This window comes from Leptonychotes weddellii, chromosome 2 (assembly GCF_054177405.1).
Source record: "Leptonychotes weddellii isolate Sample4059 chromosome 2, ASM5417740v2, whole genome shotgun sequence".
Classification (NCBI taxonomy): Eukaryota; Metazoa; Chordata; class Mammalia; order Carnivora; family Phocidae; genus Leptonychotes; species Leptonychotes weddellii.
In genome coordinates this window covers 103,805,033-103,825,445 of record NC_138370.1, presented here as the reverse complement: position 1 = coordinate 103,825,445, position 20,413 = coordinate 103,805,033, and the positions used below count along the sequence as shown (strand labels likewise).

Below are 20,413 nucleotides of genomic sequence, written 5' to 3'. Positions count from 1 at the left end.
TGCAAATTCTTAAGAATACCTTTACCACCAGATTAGAACAGTTAAGTATAATAACCAATTTCTTAATAAGTGGTATCTTACAAATTAAAACACATTTAAAATAGCTTTAAATGCATTCTTCACAAGTAATTTAGCTTATATGTTTGTATCATGTTCACTTACGCTTAAGAATTAAAGCAAGTATATTACTCTGATGGAAATATGGGAAATCTCTCATTCATGCAATATACAGGGATAATATTCAAGTTGAAGGGGAAAAAAATCCCACTCTTCTTATTTTGTAAATGTGTCCATATATAATCACATACATGATAAATGAGGAAACCTAGGAAGTTTCCCACAAGGCAGATATATATTTTCAGTTCATCAGAAGCACCTGATATCTATAGCTAATTTATAATTAGATGGCATTTCAATAAAACCAAAATGAGCCCTACAAGTCCTTATATATAACAAAAGCTTCCAGTGGACTAAGGATAGTCAATAATTAATGCAATCATTCAAGGGATTATGGCTGTTTCTTAAGGAGTGCAAGTTCAAACGTGTCAACACCAGAGGTCATCATTTTATATTAACTTATACATAATTCGCTTTACATTTTTTATCCGAGTATAACATAGGAAAACAATCTTTCCACAAGCAAAAAATGTGGAAACATTTAAAAAATAAGGAGTTACTTTTTAAAGTAACTTTTTAAAGTTAAAGTACTTTTTAAAGTTAAAGTACTTTTTAAAGTTACTTTTTAAAGTAACTGATCAGATTCCATAGGCTACTCTTGGAAACAGGATCTTGCTGGATAGAATCCCTTCATTCGGTGGCTTTTTGCATGCACTTTGGACCAATTCTGTGTGTTGTTCTGAGAGCTCACCAAAACATAGATCAAGATCATGCCATACAGGCAGTAAAAAAATGCTAGAAGATAAAAAGCTAATTTGCACCAGCTTTCTTTCTGACAATACGCTAAAATGTCTGCATTCATGATGTCTGTAGGGTCATAGAGTCCTGGTCCACTCATCCCTGGTCTACTCATACACCTCCAAATATGATACGCCAAGGGGGGCATATTGAGACCCAGCGTATACCACTCTGCTGCACAAAGAAACATGACACAGAAGAAAGCATGGATGAGGTACTCTGGAAATACAAGAGGATTCAGGGTATTACATTGGTCTGTAGGATTCTTGTAATCAGTCTACTGTTCATCAAATGCTACAATGTGCCAGATGGCAATGAAGATGAACGTGGGGGTGAGCAGCAGTGCCAGCATGTAGCAGAAGGCCGCCAACGTGAAGGCCATGGCCAGGAAGGAGGAGCACGCAGGGGTGCCGATGCCCATGGAGAAAGGCTGTGTGTATTTAATTTAATATGAAACTGTTGGACTGTTTTCCCAAGTAGTTATATCATTTTTCCTTCTAACTAGTGATATGTGAGAGTCAGTTGGTGCTCATCCTTGCCCAGACTTGGAATTGTCATTCTTTGAAATTTTAGCTATTGGGTTGGGTGTGTATGGATATGTAATTGTGGTCTTCATTTGCATTTCCCTAATAAATCATGGGGCTAACATCTTATAATGTGCTTATTTGATGGAGTTTCTGTTTGCATTTTTTGCTTTTAAAAATTGGGTTGTCTATCTTCCTATTATCAACTGTTAAGTATTCTGCATATGTTCAGAATACAAGCTCTTTATCAGATACAGGTTTTGCAAATGTTTCCTCCTACTCTGGTTTGTCTTTTATCTTCTTAACGGAGTTTCTTGAAGAGTAAATATGTTTAATTTAATATTAGTTATCATTTAAAAATATTTCATACTTGTTATATTTCATCAAATAAATCTGTTACTTCTTCAAGTTCACGCAGATTTTTCCTATATTTTATTTTAGCAGTTTTAAAATTTTATCCATTATGTTTACATCTATAATCTGTTTTGACTAGTATGTGTATGGTATGAGATAAAGATACAGGTTCATTTTATTGCATATAGCAATACAGGGTCCCAACATCATTTGCTGAAATATAATTATTCTCTACTGAATTACCCTAACCTCTACCTTGGAAATCAATTTACTATATATGTGTCTATGTCTACTTCTTGATTCTCTATTACGTTAAATTTGTTCATCTGTATTTATGTCAATATCACACTCTTGATTAACTCTGGGTTTATATTAAGTTTTATAATCAGGTGGTGTAAGTCCCCCAATCTTAGTCATCTTTACAATATTATTTTAGCTATTTTTGATCCTTTGAATTTACATATAAATTCCAGAATCGGTTTGATAATTTCTGCTAAAATCTGTCGGGATTTAGATAAAGACTGCAGGGAATCTACAGATGGATTTGGAGGAGAATTGACATCTTAAAAATACAAACTTCTGATTCATGAGCATGATTTATTTCTCCCATTTATTTTATATTATTTTTAAATTTTTTTATTTAAATTCAATTAGCCATCATTGGTTTCAGATGTAGAGTTCAATAATTCATCATACGTACAACATACAACACCAAGTGCTCATCACATCATGTGCCCTCTTTAATGCCCATCATTCATTTATTTTAGAGAGAGAGAGAGAAAACATGAGCAAGAGGGACAGAGGGAGAGGGAGAGGGGGAATCTCAAGCAGACTCTGTGATGAGCATGGGGCCCAACGTGGTGCTCAATCTCACGACCCTGAGATCACGACCTGAGCTGAAACCAGGAGTCGGACACTTAACCTACTGAGCCACCCAGGCGCTTTAGTGTTTGCAAATTTCTCTCAGCAATGTTTTGGAATTTTTCGGAGTACAGGTCTTACACACATTCTGTTAGCTGTATCCCTAATATTTGAAGTTTTTGATATTATTATAAATGAGATATTTAAATTTCTAGTTGTTCATTGCTAACAAATAGAACTATAACAGATATTTGTGTTAACTATGTATCCTGTGATCTTGCTAACTCAGATATTAAACTTTAAGATATTTTCATAAATCACTTAGAATTTTCCTCTCGGACAATCATGTTATCTTCCTTTCCAATCTGTATGCCTTTTATTTCTTTTTCTTGATGTAATGCTCTTGTTAGGACATCTAATACAATGTTTAGTAGACGTGATGATGTAGACATCCTTGCCTCATTCTCAATCTTAGAGAGAGAAGCGTTCAGTTTTTTACCTTTGGGTATGGTATTGGCTATAGGTTTACACAAATGCTTTTTATCAAGTTGAGGAGAATTTCTTCTGTTCCTAGTTTGTTTGAAGTTTTTTATTATCAATGGATATTGAATTTTGAAATGTGCCTTTTCTGCATCTATTGAGATGTTCATATGAGTCTTTTTTTTAGTCTGATTATATGATGAATATTTGATTTTTGAATATGTATATTAAAACAATCTTGTATCCCTGAAATAAATCACTCTTTGTCAGGATGTATTATGCATGAATTTGGTTTGCTAAAATCTTAAGGATTTATGTATCTGTATCCATGAGAGATATATTAATAGTTTTCTTTCTTGCCATATCTTTGTCTATTTTGGCTATAGGATAATGATGGCCTTGTGAAATGTTTTGTGAAGTGTTTTCTTCTCTATTTTCTGGAGCATTTTGTGTAGAATTGGGATTTTTTTTTCTTCCTTAAGTGTTGGTAGTGTTCCCCAGTGAAGCCATCTAAGCCCTGAGTTTTCTTTGTGGAAAGATTTGTAAGTACACAATTATTTTCTTCAATAGCTATAGAGCTATTCAAGTTGTCTATTTCTTCTTGAGAAAGCGTTGGCAGTTGGTAATTTTCAAGGTATTTGTTTATTTCACTTAAGTTGTCAAATTTATTGGTATATAGCTGTTTATAATATTCCCTTATTATCTTTTTGATTTCTCTAGCTTCTGTAGTGATGTCTCCTCTTCAATTCTAGATATTTAAATTTTTGTCATACCCCCAACCTGTCTCTCTTTTTTGATAAGACTAGCTAAGGATTTACCAATATTATTAATCTTAAAACAACAACAACATATGGGACTACATCAAACTACAAAGCTATGCACAGTAAAAAACCAATCAACCAAAACAAAACAAAATGACCAAAGAAAAGGCAACTTATAAAATAGGGAAAACATTTGCAAATCATATATTAGATAAGGGGTTAATATCCAAAATATATAATCAGGTATTAATATAGCCACTCCAGCTTTCTTTTGATTACTGTTAACATGTACCTCTTTTTATATCTTTTTACTCTTAACATATTTGTAAGTATATTTCTTATAGGAAACTTACAGTTGGTTTGTTTAGCACAACTTGACAATATTTATCTTTAAATTGGTGTGTTTATATCATTTAGATTTATATTTGGTCTAATTCTTCCTCTCCTTTTGGCAGTATACCATGTGTCATATTTTGAGGGCAACAACTCTTAAAACTTTACGTTATAATTATTTCTCCTTACTCTGATTCTAGGCTAAAGAAGCAAATTTATTATTATAATTTTACATTCCATTGGTTTTCTGCAGTACCATACTGCAGTACCAACCAATAAGGTCCACCATGGTCTGACTAAAAGTTATATTTCTCGTTATAAAGCTATCCATTGATATTCATGATTACACAGCTGTCTTTGTAACCAGGGTTAGCCCCAGGAAACTGATCAGAGTGTGCTACTGTTCTTCACAGATGAGGTTTGTGCCTTTGACCATGATTATCCCCTGAGGTACTACCACCCTTGGAGGTCCTGAATGGGTGTTCTGCCTTCCCAGACAGCTCTATTTTTGCTGTAACTGAAATAGGATGTGGTTCTAAATGAGTGTTTCTTAAACAGTGGTCTATGGAGCATTTATGTAAGAATCATCTGGGGTATGTCTTGTAGTGTAGATGCCTGGGCACAAACTCAGGCTAACTGAATTTATCTCTGGCAGGTAGGCCCCGGGAATCTGTAGTTTAATAAGCTTCCCAGGTGATTTTCATGCACACTCAAGTTCATGTTATGAAGTATGATAATTAAAGAAAGGCATCATCTGTATTTATAATAATATTTATAAATTTTATGTATGTGTTACTATATTAATGCTATGAAGAGCGTAAGCACAAGCAAAAATAAATCTTAAAACATCGAAATTTAAAAGAAATAAAAATAGAAGTTCTGATATTTATGTCTATATTCTAATGGTTGTATTGTATTCACTCACTTTGGATACCCCTATTCTAAACCTTAGGGGAGCTGGGTAGGCTGAAGGCTATCTGGGATGGGACTCAGGCATAACTATTTTTAAAAGTTCCCCATGCCATCTCCATGTGCAAAAAGGTTGAGAATGTTGCTATCAGAACGATGCTTCTTAAACTTTAACATGCATAGGAATCACCTAGAGAGCTTGTTAAAACACAGATCCTTGGACTCTATTTGCAGATGGGCCTAGGTGAGGCTGATTCTGTGTTTTTAACAAGCTCCCAGGTGAAGCTGATGTTACTGGTTTAAAGACTACTCTCAGTAGCACTGTTGTCTGGCAATGGTGCAGCCTCTCTAAACTTTCAGACAGCTCTTCACCTGTAATAATATTGCCTAACTTGTAGTAATTAAAAATTGAGATTCAGCCTATGCCTATGTTAGTGAATTATTCTTTTGGGAATATAATAATTACTTAAAAATCCTTTCATCATAGGCTCTATCTTACATATTTCAGGAAGACCAATTATCTCACTGTACAGTGGGTCATTGTGATCATCATAAATTCTGTGACCTAAATTAATTAATATCATGGCCATATGCCCTTAACCATGTGATAACCAAGATACATCAACAAGTTTATTGACCTACATTTACTGAAAATTTTGTTTAATATCATACATTCTCGATATAAGATTGAGCCTGATTCCTATGATTGCAGGGCCCTACTTTTTGTAGAATTAGGTCTTCCTGGACTTCGTTGGTACCAATGCTCAAATCTTAAAAGTAGAGACAGAGGAAGTAGGAGTGAGGACGTTCAGTTCCAGTCTGACTTTGCCATTAATTCTCTGTGATGTCTAAAAAAGGTATGTTCAACTTTCTGGGCCTCATGTTCTTCATCTATAAAATAAGGAATTGAACAGATGAATATTTTTAAGTTCTTTTTCAGTTCCAAAATTGTCTTCTCTATAATTTTACAAAATACTGGACCCAGAACAAAAAGGTTATTATGTGTGTTTGTGTTGATTCAGTAATTCAGCACATTTAAAAAAAAAAAAAAGAAGTTGAAATGCTTAGCTCTCTGGAGCTTTACTTGTCAGCTTTTAGGGCAGAGCAAGTACAATTACAACGGGTACGGTTTCATGGCAGCTTTGCTCGATCCTGCTGTTAGAAGGAAACGTCTCCATGAATCTACTTCATCTCCATAGAATCTACTTCAACTATGAAAATCATCAGTTTCAATCTTCCTTTGGCAAAACAAAAGGACTCTGTTATGTTGGCAGAAATTGTAGTTTTCTGTATAAAATTTTGTGTGCCAAATAAAGAACCTAGATAACATTGTTGCCAGCTTAAAAAAGAAAGATTAGTGATTTTTAATAAGGCTACAAATTAGGGTTTCTAATCTGTTAGCCCCTGGTAGGAGTGACAGGTAACTGACAGGAAGCAATTGCAAGGGTTGGATTTAGTATTTGACCAATTTTAAGGACTCACAACCTAGTAACCACACAATGCTTGGGAAAAATAGAAGCATTTTAGGTGTTTTAAAGAAAAGAAGTGGATTATAAAACTCACTCTTGATTACTCGATCATTCCACTTCTGGATATGTTTCCTAAGGAAATAATTAGAAGCATGGTAAAAGCCGTGTTCATGAAGATGCTGAGGATAGGGTTATATACACATACAAAAGGAAAATAGTGGAGCAGTCTAATGTCCAATAATAGAGCAGTTAAGTGAATCACTCTATCTGCAGGATTGGATAATATGAAGACATAAATTATATTATAATGATTATTCAAAAACATGGAAAGAATGGTTACAGTATGTTAATTAATGAAGCCCAAGTACAGAACATGTCCCATAATAATCATGATACAAAATCATGAATATCGAAAAGGTGTCAAGAAACTATACAATATGCAGTAGTTACATAAGAATGAAGAGGTCGTGGGTGACTTTTTCCTCCACTTTCCCAACTTTCCATAATCTATATGTGTGATCTTTCTCTCCGAGTGGTTCAGAGCACGAATGATGCAACCATATGTCTGTGTTCAAACCTGGCTCCACCTCTGACCTGGATGAGTTTGGAAAAGTTATTAACCTCTCCCTCTCACGTCCTCATTTCTGAAGTGAGTATAATTTTAGCAACTCTCTTGTAGGTTGTGAAGATTTAATGAATTAATGTGTAAAAATCACTTAGATTGGAGGATATGGCATATAGCAAACATTATAGAAGTGTTCACTATTTATTATTGTTTAAAATAGTTTATCTTCTTTCATCTTTAATGTCTTTTCTATTGATAGAAACACTGCACCTTTTTTTTTCTTAAATAAAGAGAATATGAAAGTTGATTCCTCAAATCATTTGGTGCCTCTGACACATATACACCAATTCCACACAATTCAGGAAAAATTACTGGTAAGTTTATATATTTTATACATAATCCCTGCTCTGCTCAGATTCTCATTCTAGATCTTATTTCTTGGAAAGTTTCTTACATGCACTTAACTACACCAATCAATTTATAGGCACTCACACAAATGTAAGCCTTGGTGATTACCACTGGGCTTAAACTAAGACATTTGACTTATTTTTGCTTGAGTCTCAGAAATTCCAGAATTCTTTGGGTGTCTTTGACATGCTATGATCCTGGTCAGCAAATAAGGAAAGCTCATTTTTTAGACAACGATCCATCACAGGCAATCTCATTTCAAAAACTGCTGGGAGCTAGAATCTAACTTTACTTGTTCTAAAACTCCTTGGCACAAAATTTGTTTCCGTGGTTACAAGCCAATACAGAAGAACCAAAACTGAAACTCATTAAAAATCAGATACGCAAAAAAGTTTTAAGCAAACTTTTAAAATGAGAAAAATCATTGGAATATTTGGAAATAGATGAGACCTAGTTCTTGATAAATACTAGTAGTGACGTATAGATTTCTAATATTTAAAAATTTTAAATCAGAAGAAAAGTCCTAGCTCCGCTGCTCCTTTGTCCTAATCCAGCTCCTCAGTGGCAACAACTTTTATTTTTCAGTTCTTACTGTTGTTACTTCCATGTATTTAAATAATGTGCTAGTACTTCTGGGTCTTATTTTTTTCTAATCTGACAAACTGTTTTACCTGGCAAGTTAGTGCATTTGTATGTGTAATGATTGCTGCTATATTTGAAATGATTTCTACAATCTTATTTTGTGTTCTTTTTCTCCAGTGCTTTCCCCTCCCTCCATCTTTTCCTGTCTTCTTGGATTTATCAAGATTTTAAAAATTCTCTTATTTGCTTGAATTAGTTTAGAAGTTCTGCATTATATGTCTGCTGGTAATTTGACTTAACAAACTTAAATTAATTTTTAAATGTTAAACCAAATCAGGAATTTGCATATAAACCCAACTTTGCATGATATAGTATTCTTTTCATATATTGCTGTTTCTGAGTTGCTAATACTTTAGAATGTTTTCTATTTATATTTATGAGTAAGATTGGCCTCTAACTTCCTTCTCTTTTACTGACATTGTGGGGACCAGGCAATACTAATTCTTAAAATCAGTTGAATCAGTTGAGAATTAAAACACTTTTTCAACACTTTGGGAGAGCTTGTGTGCAATTAGAATGATCTTTCTTTAAAAGTTTAGTAGAACACAGCACTGAGACAATCTGGACCGGATTTTTTGCGGTGGAAAGTTTTACATTACTGACCTCATTAATTTAACATTAAAATGTCTTAAGAATTTATTTTATACAAATTAAAAATTTTTGTCTGTGGAATCTATAATGATGCCATGCTTTTTCACGACTAAAATGGCTACCTTTCTCTCTTTCTCTATCAGCCTATTAATTTCGATAGTCTTTTCAGTTTCTTGTGACCCTCTCTATTGTGTATTTGTTTTCCATTTTGTTAATATCTTCTCTTTCTTTGAAATTACTTTCTTCTCACTTCTTGTGAGGGATTCTTAGCTCCTTTGCTTAAGGCTATACAGTTCTCTCTACAGAGTGATGTCGTTGCATCTTGTGAATTTTGATATGAAGTATTTTCAGGTTTTACAAAGAAGTGGATCAGAGTGAAGCAAGAGGTGGGCTGTAGTAGATGTTGGGACGTCTGTCCCGGTCACCTTTCCGGAAGGAATCACTGATCCCCTCAATTGCTGAGCGTCCTCCCGGCAGAAGACCTGCAGCTCGAGGCTCCCTTCATATACTGCCTTGACTGATGAGTGTGCCCTCGCTCATGGTTATTCTTCCTTCTTTGGCACTCTGCCCCCAGTGCCTGACTCACATGGGGTATAAATTCCTGAACCTCTCTCCCCAATTTGGGACTGCACTTATGGGTCAGCTTCAAAATTTCCCCTGGAGTCAGCTCAGGTTTCTGTTGAAATTTCACAGCTATACTTCTGTCCAATCTTCTTTTCTTCTTTTTATTCCCACAGGTATGGATCCTAAGAGTTCCTTAAAAATCCCCTGGTGGGATAATCTCTGTATCATTCTTCTCAGGGAATTAAACCTATGAGAGACGGCTTTCTGGAAGAAATGCTATTCAAGCTGAGAACTAAAGTAGGTGTATATAAGAATATATGCAATAAGTACCAACAGCTCATACGACTGGGGAGTAGAAGGTGTGTGCATGTGTATGCGTGCTGAAGTGGGGGTGATTGTGGGGAAGCGTGGCAGAATGAGAGAAAGAGCTAGAAAACCACACTTACCTAAATCACAAAGGAGCTTATAATCTACCTTGAGGAATTTGGGGCCTTACATCCCACTAGTAGTACTACAGATGTAGGTACTAGGCATAGTTCATTGATTAGAAGGGCTATGTGGGAAGTCTTTGCCAGATAGAATTCCAGAATATAAGTGGAGCCAAATTTCATTCAAATAGTAAAGATATTACCATTTCTTGAAGTATGATAGTACTTAGCCAACAACAAATGTTTGCAGATAGAAATGATCACCAAGTGATTCCAGAGTTTTTAACTACCCAGTTCCTCATTAGAAGTCCATTTCACTGTTGACTTACCCAGCAGGATTTTGGAAAATGTTTTTACTCTATTGGGACCATGTAGCCTTCTACTCTTATGGCTTGCAGACAAATGGCACCCACAGGGAAAATTCTACTGCACATTGTCAGTTCTCAGATATGCAACCAGATCACTGCTGTGCTTTATTAAAGGCACAAATCTGAACTTGTGCTGAATATGTACAAAGGAAATTTGATTTGTACATCTTTATAACATCAAAGACTTACTCTATGTACTGTCTCATTAAAGGATCAGCACCACAGTAATATTTTCTAATAGTTGATGTCACTGACAGGTCTGAGTTCCCTACGTTTTAAAGGCAGTAGAGAATGCGACATAATCATAAATCACATCCAAGCTAATACCTACTTGTTCAATTGTCAACAATGTATCAGGTATGGAAAAAGTGCTGATTTTATTATTATAAAAATGCAGTTAAAAATTAAGCTTTTTGGTGAGAAAAAAAAAACACCTCTAAGTATATAGAGGGTCTAAGTAGAAGGAGATGGCAGAAGGAGAATGAGGAGAGGGGGAGGGAGGAAAGTCAAAGGATATCTACCTTTATTTGACTGGAGAGGAAAAAATAACAATGTTTTTATAAAGATTTGAATAAACACTTCAAAAATCTGCCACCAGCAATAAAAGTCAACAGAGTCACTTTGATAATGGATTCTGCTGAAAGTAGCAAATCCTGTTGCATAAATACAGTACTTCAAAAGCAGTATTTCAACTCCTGAGTGACAGGTTGTTAACTCTACTGGTTCAGGGTATCCAGGAGAAAACAATGTTTGTGTATGGAGTTTCATAAACAGAATTGGTAGGCACAGTGATATTTTGTGGTCTAGCTCAACACGAGGGAAGTTATTTCTCACCGCTTTAGTAATCCAATAAGGATTAGTCATATGTTCCCATTTATCTGCAGTTGAGGCTGGGAAATGTAATCTGTGACACTTCTCAATGTCATTTCTACACTCTGGTAATTTGGGGAGAGGTTCAGTTAACTCTTCCACATGAGCCATCACTGTCCTCAGAAAATAGCAACGGATCCCGTTTTGATTTACTTTTCTGATAATTTCTGCATTGAAATGCGAACATCTAATCTATATCCAATCCTCTGCATTTAGAAAAAAATGATTATATTCAGTTCAATTGAACAAAAATCATTTTACTAAATTTTATAGGGATCTGATGTTGTTGAGTTTCAACGTTAAAGTCTGTAAATAAGATATTGTTAGGGTCCTCAGGGAACTCATAGGGAATATATTCTAATAAAACTCAATTTCAATACAGTATAGGAGGTGCTAGTCTCTTCTAAGAGTGCTAGGAGTTTTTTCTTCCTATATGTATTTTTTAAAGATTTTATTTATTGATTTATTTTAGAGGGGGAGAGAGAGAGAGAGCACACAGGGAGGAGCAGAGGGGCAGGGAAATGGAGGAGGAGAGAATCTCAAGCAGACTCTGCACTCAGCACAGAGCCAATGTGAGGCCTGACGTGGGCCGATGTGGGGCTCGACCCCACAATCCTGAGATCATGACCTGAGCTGAAATCAGGAGTCAGCTGCTTAACCGACTGAGCCACCCCGGCGCCCCTATTCTTCCAATATTTTAATGAGGCATCATTCATTAGAGGATTGTCAGGAGCTCAGATACAATTGTACTAACATTGGAATTAAGTTTATTTATGTCACATGTCGAGAAATGAACCAAACTTTATAAGATTTTACTGTATCTCTAAAATGTAACCGTGTAGAGAACTTCACACTACATTGAAAATGTCTGATTTTGGAGAAGGCTCTTCTCAATTCTGTCTCTCCAAAGTGGAGGAATAGCTTCCAGGCAGGCGCAGAGTAGCCAATGTCATTTTTATTGCATAACATAACACATGCAGTCAATCTTCTATTGACAGCTAATAATTGATATTTTGCTGTAATGAGCTTTAGTTCCAGAAGTTTCCCGCACTAAGGAGTTTGACATCCACCTAACAGCACAACCACAGCACATACAGTAAACACTTCATCTTTCCTGTATCATTACTTGCTATGTTCTTCAGTGGCCTCCACAGCCAGAATTACTACTCCTCAGTCCACTCCTGTAACTTTTGATGAAGAATCAAATGCATTTTTGGATCTTCAGATGGAATTAGGTATTGTAATGGAAAGAAACTCAGCCCCAAAAGCCTGGGTCTGCCATCGTGTGACCTGAAATACGCATTTAGCCATTCCATGTCTTCATTCTCTCATGTGAGAAACAGTCTCAGAGTAATGAAGCTTGGATGCCCGATGTATTCTGTTGAGTGAGTCTATTATTCTAGGACATTTCTGTGTAATTATGCTGTCTATGCAGGGAATTCCAATGTAAAAAAAAAGAAGTCTGGTGGATATAAGCTATTCCCCTTCTGTTATTTAGATATAACTTACCTACTTGTTCAATTTGGAAATCAGTTGTTTATGCTACCTTCTATTTATGTCTTAGGCTTCTTCTGTGCTGTAGCTTTCTTAACTCCATAAATACAAATTATCGACTACCTGGAGCTAACTTCATAATCTACAAGCTTAAAAATTGCACAATTCTTCGGTTTGGCAATACTCTAAGGAGGAAGATAATGTATTGAAAATAAATAGGCTTGGTTTTGGGAATGCTTCCAATTTTGAATCCTTGGCAGGGTTGGACTTCCACTGGAAAATAAAATTAGCCAAAGCTCTAGCTCAAAATCTTTTGAAAGATAAAGCTATGGGGATTACTCTAATGTATTCAAGGTGTCCATGTGCTTTGAGTACAGCTAATAATAAGCTCCCTGGAAAATATGATGAACACACTGGCAGATTATCAAAGTTCAATAAAAATCAACTTCATGCAGATCTAAGACTACCATTTCCAAAATAGATTGGTGGATTTTAGGTTTAGTGTTTCATTTGGAATGTTAAGTTTGGGAGTGTGGGAGGCATTTTTCATAATCACAGGGAAGGGGACAATAAGCTTTGCCTCCCACATTCAGTGTGTATCCTCATGCTGTTTTATCTTAGCATCTGAAATTCAAAGTAGCTTCCTCCAAAGCAAAAGGCCACCCAGGAGCTGGAATGAAAGGAGCATGCGGAGGAATTTGCGGTGAAATTTGGCCACAGTCCCTGAAAGCCCCCCTCCCTGTATTTTTTGAGAGTGTTGGGTAATCTTTGAGTGCTCGTCATGTAATGGATGTTCTACCCACCAGACTCAGTCTTTAGGAATTCTGGAGTCACACTGTATTCTTCTCAGAGTGATTGGACCTTAGGAGTGCCTGAAGGTATGACTTGCCTGTTCCAAAGTTCAGAGGAACTAATGAAAATTTTTCAGATCATGAGAATCTCCCTAGTAATCCAGCTACATCTCAGGTTCATAGAAAAGGGTTTAAGTTTCATAACTGAATAAACTCCCTTTCTATTCAGGAATTATATAACTTCCAGCAGTCATTTTCAACCAAGGAGATGAAATGAAGGTTGAATCAAAGTCACCTGTGACACTTTCTTCAACTTACACACTCTCTCCTCTCAACAGGCCCCACTTTCTCCCCCAGATTCTAGCACATTCTTGCCTATGGGGCAGCAGGGATAGAATCTGTCACTGTGATCAATAGTTACCTATAAGAGTGGGTTGTATCTCTGCAATACTGGGGTGGGGAAAAGGTTGAGAAAGAGCTCTGTTGTTTCAGAGCAACATTTCTCGACAATGTCTCTAGCTCTTCGAGGATTTGTGAAGTTAGTAATGGAGACTCGCAGGCGATGTTCATTATTTTTTTTAAAATAACCCTATATCTACTGACAATAAAGCTGCTCTAGCTGTTGGCTGAAACCACGTCTTTTGTCCTCAAGCTAAAATTATATCAACTCATGGTGATGAGGTAACTATTATAAGCTATGAGGAAGCTCTGATGAACACTTACATGTTCCTTGATTAATAGAAATGGAGAGCATGAATTTATATTTAATTAGGTCTAGTTATTTGATGGACTATTTCAAAACATGGGACACATAGAAAAAAACTATTAAAGGGCATGTGGCACTAAAATGTTTGGAAACCACTGACCTCAAATGAAGTAGGTTTCAGCACAGGGGAAATATCTTTTGATTTTTCCTTAATCGATAACTTTCTTATTGATAGTAACATCTATAAATACATCTCTCTCTCTCTATATATATATGTGTGTGTGTGTACATATGTATATAATAAGTATTATATATATGTGTGCACAGATTTGTATTTTGTTCTATGATAGGTAGGACTGAAGAAAGAAGAACAAATCTATTAAGGATAGAGTTCTTTATATATTGACAGCTGTAATCATTTATTAACTTTAATTATGATCTTTTAAAATTATTCCTGTTTGATTAATCTCCAGTAAATTTGAGTTCCACACCCTTGCTCTTCCTGGAATGGGTGCTGTGGGTGGTGAGATCGTGGGAGGCTCAACTTCAGAATACATTTTTACAAAATTACTATCATCAGTAAGTTCTGGGTCTTACATAAGGTATGAATGATTGACCTGAAAAATATATCTGTGAATATGATGCTTATTAATATAGTTCTTACTGCTTTTTGTATAATGGATGATAAACGAAAGTTTGGACATTTGGGTGTCTTTCTTTCTGCAGTATTAGCAAGAATTTCTACCAGCAAGCTGTCATTAAGAAAGTTGTTACTAAGGAAAGAGAATCATGGTGGGAGACCCTGAAAGCTACCAGCTTTTAACTTTTGGGGAGCAGCAGAAAGCTATTTGCCCTTTTCCTATTTCCTTCCTAATACCAATTAGAATTGAACGGGACAAGGGTGGCAGTGCTTTGTTACATGGCAGTGAGGAACAAGGGCATGAGAATGGGTGACATAGTTTCCAGATGAACAAATATCTGGGTCTGTTGGTTTGATTTTTAACGTATTGATAAGAACACAATGGAAGGAGAAGGCTGACCTGTTGATTTTCCTTCCTGGAAGAAAGGTGTCTTTTAATTCTGAAACTCAAGTGCTGTTCTAGAAGAATTCCGCTTTTTAAGGCAATAGCCAATCGGTTCTTGAGATTCTGGGTCATCCTTTCAAGTTGCTGGGACAGAGAGAAAACATGCGTGATCAATATCAACCCCAATTCATTCCCATATTTAGTTAACAATATTTTGGCACTCTTGGAGTGATGCTGGGCTATGATATTTATCAGTTAGTGACCATAGTGACTCCTCAGTCAGATTTTAACAGAAGGAGGTCGGACAGAGGAAGAAAGAAAAGAAAGAAAGGATGCAAACCTTTGCACTGTGTGAAATAATATATGAATTCATCTTTCTGAAATCCCTTTTCATCCCTGCCTATTTCCATTGTAAAGCAGGAATAATAGCTGGAAACTTGAAAGCAGTTTGACATCTGTCCCACTTCATGTGTAGAATATCTGCTCTCCATCAGTGGGCCATCTCTCTAGACAGTGCTCAGAGAGGAAGCCCCATGGGGCAGGAGCTTGAGAACCAACATACCATAAGCCCTTCTGCAGGCCGTCTAGTCAGATGGCTCAGAACAAAGTCGTGAGGACAGTCTTCCAGCTTTACGTGTGGTCTGAGAGCCTAACAAACAATCGCAGGGAAAAGTCAGAGGTCATTGTTCCTCCGTCAACAATTCCAAAGTTATCTTCACCTTGCTTTGAACTTCTTAGTGAATTTTCTATGCTTTGTCCTCTCCCTCCCCATTACAGTACTTAGCGCAGCGCTGTGCGCTTACATCAGCCTCTCAACAGTCATGAGCAGGTTGGATGTAAGTTAAATTTGAAGTAGTGGGTTGGAGGCGGGGGGATGAGGGTCACACAAATGCTCCACTTGGATCTTCCGTGTGAAGCGTAAGTGCTGGAGGTCTCGCTGCTGCCTTCCCAACCCTTGTCTCTGGCGCTAAGGCAAGTCCATTCCTGCAAGGGCAGGACTCCTCTTGTGGGTAACTCGGGCCTGCAGACTCTGGAGTCTTGGCTGAAACCTTTAGAGCTGTGTAGCCAGTGTGAGACTCTTCCTCCCGACCCTCCTTGCTTTCCCTCTCCTTCAGCTGGAGTCACACCTGCAGCCTGCTCCGAAGCCTTCCCCTGCCTCCTCCAGCTTCCCCTGCTCTGCCCCTCACAGGGTTATTCTCCAGCAAATCTTTTGTGGTCTAACCCTATCTTGGCATCTGCTCCTCAGAGGACGTGCTCGAATGCAGGAGGGAAGCTGACTTCCTCCCATGTTTTAGAGCTCTAAATCTGAATGTAAAGAAGGTTTTAGGGAAAACCAGGCGGATATCCAAATGGGATTCCAAAATGTGCTTGGCCACCCTCCCTCTCCCTTAACTCTTTTACCGCTTCCCAGCCCTGTAGCAGGGATCAGCCAACTTTGTCACAAAGGGCAATATAGTAAATGTTTTATGCTTATAGGTGATAATGTCTCTGCACAGCTACTCAACTCTGCTACTGTAGTGTGAAAGCTACTGTAGGCCATACATAAAGGAATGGATGTGCCTATGTGCCTGTGTTTATTTAAAAAACAGGTGGCAGGGCTTATTTGGCATGTGGGCCATAGTTTGCCGACCCCTGGTCTTTCAAGTACACATCAGAGATTTCCTTTGGCTGACTTATTCAGTCGTTTATTTAGACCTCTGGAAATCGAGACGATCTTTTAAGATAGAGAGAACAGGAGGATCTGTGTTCTGTATTAGCATCTGCTCCTTTAGAAATGCCTCACTCTGCAGTCAGCATTGAAGGCTCTCCCTTCCCTGGGGGTCTTGCAGGGGCCCCGTGATACCCGCTCCTCAGCTCTTTTTCATTTTGCTTGCACATTGCTAAGCACTCCACTTCCTATTCTAGCAAATGAATCTTTCCTTTGTTGTTGTTGTTGCTGGAAATTTAAAAAACTGAAATATAATAAGAGCATGACTGCATCTTGTAAAAGCTTCTAGCAACTACAATAGGAGTCACTATGGCAACTCACATTTTTTTTGGATTAAAGCATTTTGGAGTGGGAGCTGATGAGAAAAAAAAAAAAGTGTTGCATGCAGCCAACTGAGGTTTTGACTTTAGCTAGAAAAATACCCCAAAGTTTTCCCAGAGGCATAGGAGTGTGGGGGAAAGGAAGCAGAGCTGATAAAAGGACCCAGGGCTGAGCACAAACTCAGGTAAGAAGTCAGTCAGTCAAACAGCCCAAGTACTCTGAAGCTACAGGTGAGATGGGGAGATTTTACCTCACTGATTATGCTTAATTGGTGGTGAACATGGATATTTAGTGATTGATGTTTAAATGCTCACTGTGGCTTCATTTATATCCCTGCTTGGATGTTCTACTTGGATTGTACCATTCTCAAAGAAAAGATTTAGATGGGGGTACTGGGCCCATTTGGACTGCCTTTGGCACTTGTTCCAAACTCCAAGACAGAATGGAAGATAATGGCCTCCGTTCTTGGATGTGGGGTGGTGACAATGTAAACCTTGGCTCTACCTCTTGAGAGAGATCTCCGACTTAGAATGGATTTCCAAGCCATCCCTCTGTCTCTTGGCTCTTCACCCTGATCCTCTGTCCTTCCCTCCTTCTTTGTTCTTGTTGAGGCCTCAGGCAAAGCGAAGGCTGCCAAATAAGCAATAGGTGATAAATCTTCATTTACACGGAGCCTCTTAAGATGATGACAGTGTGCAATAGTTTTAACGAAGCATCCAGAGTTGTGAGGGTTAATCATCCAATTAATGATAACATAGCGTATAACAAACATAAATCATTAGCAATAACAGTAACAGTTACAAAGCGATGGAAGGACTGAGGATGACTGCCCTGACGACTACAATAATAAAGAAATACGTATCATCTCATTTGCTTTTCACAGCGTCGTCTGTAGTTGCCATTTTACAGATGAGAAAATTTAGGCTCAGAGTGTGATTTTGATGACATGATTCAACCAAGGGCACAAAACTGAGAATTCACAGAATACAAATTGTTGGCTAGTCTGGCTTCTGATGGCTGGGACAAGAGTTGAGGCTCAGAATTCTGGAGTTGGATGATCAGAGTTTGAAACTCCATTCTATGCCTTGCTCAATAAGTTACTCAGTATCCCCGTGTCTGCTGCACAGGGTTGCTGGGAGGATTAAGTGAGCACTGTTTGGAGAACATTTAGAATCATGTTTGGCATATGTACTACATCAGAGTTTGTAAAATAGATAAATATGCCATGTGGTTTTCAGGAAGTTGAATACATTAGCTGACCTGAGGAAATCTGCCTGATCTTTCTGGGCTTCATTTTCTATTTAACTGCAAAATGGAGATAGGAATAGTGCTTATGTTATAGCTGCTTACCAGGCTAATTGAACTCAATGTGAAGACCTTAATACAATGCCTGGGACTTATTAAGGGCTCTGTTCTGGTAGCTTTTGAAGTAGCCTGGCTTCCCTAGAAAACAGAACAAACAAGATATATGTGTGTGTGTATATTACAAACATATATGTATATATACATACATGTGTATACAAACATATATGTATATACACACACATATATATACATATATGTTACACATATATATTTACTATAAGGAGTTGCCTTATGCAACTATAAAGACTGAGAAGTAAACCCAATATCTGCAGTCAGCAACCTGGAGAACCAAGAGAACAAGTAGTGTAAATTATAATCTGTGTCTGAGTCCAAAGGCAGAAGATCTATGTCCCAGCTCAAAGACAGTCAAGCAGAAAACATTCCTTCTTATTCAGCCTTTTATTCTATTCAGGCTTCAATGAGCACCACTCACACTGGGGAGGGTGATCTGCTTTGCTCTGCCTATCAATTCAGATGTGAATTTCATCCAGAAACGCACTCTCAGACACAGTCAGAAGTAATGTTTGTAATGGACTGAATGTTTCTGTCCTTCCAAAATTCATATGTTAAATACCTAACCCCTAAGATGATGGTTTAGGAGGTGGGGGCTTTTGGGAGGTGATTAGGTCACGAGGATGGAATCCTTGTGGATGGGATTAGTGCCCTTATAAAAGAGACCCCTTGCCCTTTCCACCATGTGAATTTACAGCAAAAAGATAGCCGGTCATATAAGAAGCAGGTCTTCAACAGACATTGAATCTGCTGGTGCCTTGATCTTGGACTTCCAGCCTCTAGAACTGTGAGAAATAAATTTCCGTTGTTTATTAGCCACTCAGTCTCCTTCACTTATGCTGGACTTTGAGTTCTACCAGTTAACTATGCTCATCCTTACTTTCAGGCCTGTGCACAAGCCCCTCCTTTCAACGGGGGTCATTCCTTCCTCACTCTTGGTTACCTGCTTCTCATCCTCTGTCTTAGCTGAGGTACCATTTCTCCAAAGGGGGTTTCCATGATGGCCCAGATGAGATGGTATTTTTGTTCTAGGAGCCCGAATGGACTATGACAATGTTTAATGAAGTATGTAGGTACCCTGTGTTAGGGGGTCAAGCTGTTAGATAAAAGTAACCATCCACGTTATTATGGTTGTTTTTACTAAGGTTGTATTATCTTATGTGGAGGCAAAATCTATGCAAGCACATCAATCAGATTAAATTGAACTGTAGTCAAGTGTAAATGGTTAATATGGAGGAAAATGTGTATAATATTTAAAATTTCTTAGAACACTCATATTATTCAAAGATTAATCTGCTTGGTTGAAAAAATAATTTCAACTATATTTTAAGGGCATTGTGTTTTATGGAGATGCATCTTGTTCAGGCTTTAGACAACTCAAGAATAATAGGTTGACCGAAAAGACAGTGGCCTCAAAATAGACTGATGTATAAACATATTAGGACTTTCCTTAAATGTTGGAATTTTAATTCATCAATTGGACAGCAGGCTTTTCAAACAGCTAAATTAAGACAGTTCTTGCAACACAAAGCACCTTTGCATTGAGGGGAACTTGTGAGACGTCACAGGTGGTTTGCTAAAAAAGAAAGACCCAGAGGAAATTCCTACAACCTACAAGAGCCAAGCTGCAAGTGCTGTGCGCAGCTCCCTCAAGCTGCCACCATGAGGATCAACCTGCAGCCTTGTAACCTGGGAAGACAAGGGGCTTGTGCCATGATCACCCCTGCCCTCCCCTCCAGCTTTCTTTTTGTCTCCCCGCTTTGCCTCTCCGTCTCTCCTTCACTTATGCTGGGCTTCGGAGTTCTACCAGTTAACCATGCTCATCCTTACTTTCAGGCCTGTGCCCAAGCCCCTCCTTTCAACGGGGGTCATTCTTTCCTCACTCTTGGTTACCTGCTTTTCATCCTCTGTCTTAGCTGAGGTATCATTTCTCCAAAGAGGGTTTCCAT

General features: G+C 37.6%; 1 pseudogene across 1 annotated transcript; it reads right to left on the bottom strand.

Annotated features, from left to right (window-relative positions):
- Window positions 1-744: 744 nt before the first annotated feature.
- Window positions 745-19,474, bottom strand: LOC145720156 (protein cornichon homolog 1 pseudogene; annotated as a pseudogene). Its single transcript, XR_014142930.1, has 2 exons — window positions 6,701-19,474; window positions 745-6,028 (listed from the first exon to the last, which is right to left on the bottom strand). The product of XR_014142930.1 is annotated as a protein cornichon homolog 1 pseudogene (transcript).
- Between the last annotated feature and the right edge of the window lie 939 nt (window positions 19,475-20,413).